The sequence below is a fragment of the Ursus maritimus genome, unplaced genomic scaffold (genome assembly GCF_017311325.1).
Source record: "Ursus maritimus isolate PB19 unplaced genomic scaffold, ASM1731132v1 scaffold_14, whole genome shotgun sequence".
NCBI classification, from domain to species: Eukaryota; Metazoa; Chordata; class Mammalia; order Carnivora; family Ursidae; genus Ursus; species Ursus maritimus.
Window position 1 is genome coordinate 50,545,053 of NW_024423786.1, and position 3,593 is coordinate 50,548,645.

Consider the following 3,593-nt stretch of genomic DNA (forward strand, 5'->3'; position numbering starts at 1 on the left):
GAAAGAGATTGTGAGATTTCTTTCTGATAATATCTTTAATTCCATAATGTAATTGATGGTTGCTGGGATTTTTTTAAGAGAAATTTTTTAATATTAGCCCTCAATAGTCTAGACCAGGATCTCAAAACATCAATATTGACGTTGATGTTTAATAGTTTGTTGTAAGGGCTGTCCTATGTATTGTAGACTTTTAAAAGAACCCTGTCATCCATGCACTAGGTGCCAGCGCATAGTTGTGATAACTAGAAATGATTATAGACACTGCCTATTATGGTGTAGGGGGCAAAACTAGTCTGTCTGACAACCACTGAAGAATAGTTCGCAGGTGCTAGAGTTGATGGTGTTAGCGTTTACATCGATGGGAATAAGAGGAAGAAGAGAATTGCGGGGAGGATAAAACATTAGCTTAATACTGATTAACAGTGAGTTGAGGGACCTACAGAACACCTCATTGGTAATAGTGTATCAGTTGTACTGGTGTGTTCATCGGTCTGCACTGGTGCTAGTATAAATTAAGTACATACTTCTCCAGTTTGAGAGCCTGCTTCTCTCCCCTCCCCTAACACAACATACCACCATATGCAGCAATGACTGAGAAGTGATCAAATACATTTTGGATACTATTGCCCTAGTCATCTTTTGCTTTGATCTAGTTATGTGATAAATTAAGATTTCCTTAAGATGAAAGGTGGCAGAATATGAGGTCCCCACTTGAATACCCCCACTGCAACAATAATTAGGGAGCCTTCTGTGAACAAAAGTGCCTTCATGGAAGTTTTGAAATCAGTAGGAGACTGCAAAACCCTGGTAGAGCCCAAGAACAGGGAGGGACATTTTAAGAAGGCAGACCTGTGCCCAAGTGGTCAGCTTGCTGACCATGGTCCCAGCCACATACCTGAAAACAGCCATATTCCCATGTGGACTTGGCTACAGCCCCATTTGGCCTTGGCACCAGCACCATCCCTTAGGCCCCAGAGGGAGATAGATACATCCACCCATGCTTCTCAGCTGTGGTCTTCCCCACAAAGGAATCCAGAGGCACTTGTGTCCACCTGGTTCCTGGAGGCAGGCCTGCTCACTCTGGTCTCCCTGCCGACCTTGAAGCAGTGCACAACCCAGCTCCAGACACTGAGCCATGAAGGAGGAGGATTCCTGCTCACCCAGGGGAAGACTCACCCATCAGTGCCCTCTGAGGCAGGCTGCAGAACTTGGGTCATGATGGGGCACCATCACGCAGTGATCCCTGCATTCTGGGATCGAGGCCTCCATCAGGCTCCTCCGCTATGAGCCTGCTTCTTCCTCTCCCACTCCCCCTGCTTGTGTTCCCTCGCTCGCTGGCTGTCTCTCTCTGTCAAATAAATAAATAAAATCTTTTTAAAAAATGAAGCATTTCTACAGTTAAAAATAAAACATTAACATAGCAATAGACATAACAACTCAATCGATGTATAAAGCACATTTTGTGCTGCACACGAACAAGGTCAGTCTTTACCTTTTTATTGATGAACAACTGACATACAATACTGGATTAAGTTTTCAGGCATACACCGTGATTCAACATATGGACACGTCATAAGATGGTCACCACAGTCAGCCTAGCTACCATCTCTCACCGTACAATGTTGTTACGTGTTAACGTTGACTTCTATTCTCTATGCCGAACATTACATCTGCTGGGAATGGCCAGTAATCCCTGTACATGGACAGAAGAATACTCCAGACTTTGCTGTGAAAGAGAGAAGGCAAGGGGGTCAATGCTCAGAGATGAAGGCCCTTTGCTCTTTACTTATTCTTCTTTACCTTTATTCATACCTCAGGATAATCATAAATCTTTATTACTCTGTTTCTCAAGCAAGTGATGTGTGGCAAGGGGTCTTACAGAAAATGGAAGTCTGATTACAGGAAAGATACACGTGCTAATCAGGTTGTTCTAGGGGTTCTGTTAAACACAGCTTTAGGGGACAATGCATACATCTCTTCGTCTCTTCGATCATGGGGCAGCTGTTTGGGCTCAGAAAACTTTGGGGAAGGTAACTCCCTGTGGCAATCCTGTGGCAGACTGGTCGCACAGGCCTCGGCATTCCTTCTTGCCCCAGCAGCCTCCGTGTTACATTTTAGCAAGCCAAGTATTATGCGTTCATATACGTTAACCCCAACATACACCCAGTGTTGTAGCTTGTTATTTTAGAACTGGAAGACTGTACCTCTTAATCCCCTTCACCTATTTCGTCCATTACCTCCCACTCCCTTCTCCCCTGGGATCAAGAAGCGGGGAGCCTGCTTCTCCCTCTCCCTCTGCCTGCTGCTCCCCCTGCTTGTGCATGCGCACGTGCACGCTCGCTCTGTCAAATACATAAAATCTTAAAAAAATTAAAAATGGAAAAAGTTAAAAAAAATTTAAAAATTACCCCAAAAATGTATATATACAAAATAGAAGAAAGAAAGAAAAAAAGGGGGAGGGTAAAGGGGGCTATAATCTCTGAGTGTGGACAAAGCAGGGTGTTTCAGTTGTTCCTGGGTGTACTTTTGTTTCTGTGTTAGAGGATACTATGTCCCAAAATCGCTAGAAAGTAAAACTTGTATATATAAAACGGTAAAACTGAGAAGAGTGAAAAATGGGCTAAAATAAAGCATAAATTTATAAAAAATATAGATGTGTAAAAATATAAGTTAAAAAGCACCTATAAAAAAACGAGTTGGTATAATAACCATCTGGTTGAAATGAAGAATAGGCATAAAGAAGAATACAGCAGGGGAAAATGGCATGAAAAAAGGAAAACAAAAAAAAAAGAAAGAAAAGGAAAGTAAAATTGTATCTGAAAAATAAGTCGTGAGGCCACATCTGGAGCTCAATATACAATTTTCCCCTTGTGTTGGGATTTTATAGTCGTATAGGATTGTCATGCCCCCCCCTTCTTCCATCCTGTCTTCTGGGGGAGGGGCCTGCTGCTCTGTTTCTCAGGTAATCCTGCTGTGCAGAGTTGCATCACCCCCAGTCTGGGGGATGGGCTCAGTGGAAACCGGACTTCTGAGTCTTTTGTACCCTGGGGCCTTTCCCCTCCTCTTTAGGGGATCAGAGAAAAAATGGCCATAGCCAAATCTCTGGCCCAGAGCAGAAAATTCACAGTCTGCCCTCTTTAATAAACTCTGCAGGACAGTCCTCACTTCTCCTTGTTCTGCTGAAAACCGCAGCTTCCCACGGTGAGCACCCACACTACTGTCTCAGGAGTGTTTTCAGGGGCCTGGGTGGCCAGAATTAATAAGACAGGAAACAACACGTGTTGTCAAGGATGTGGAGAAAGGGGAACCCTCTGACACTGTTGGTGGGAATGCAGGCTTATATAGCCACTCTGGAAAACAGTATGGAGTTTACTCAAGATGTTAAAAATAGGGGCGCCTGGGTGGCACAGCGGTTAAGCGTCTGCCTTCGGCTCAGGGCGTGATCCTGGCGTTATGGGATCGAGCCCCACATCGGGCTCCTCTGCTATGAGCCTGCTTCTTCCTCTCCCACTCCCCCGTTTGTGTTCCCTCTCTCGCTGGCTGTCTCTATCTCTGTCGAATAAATAAATAAAATCTTTAAAAAAAAAAAAAAA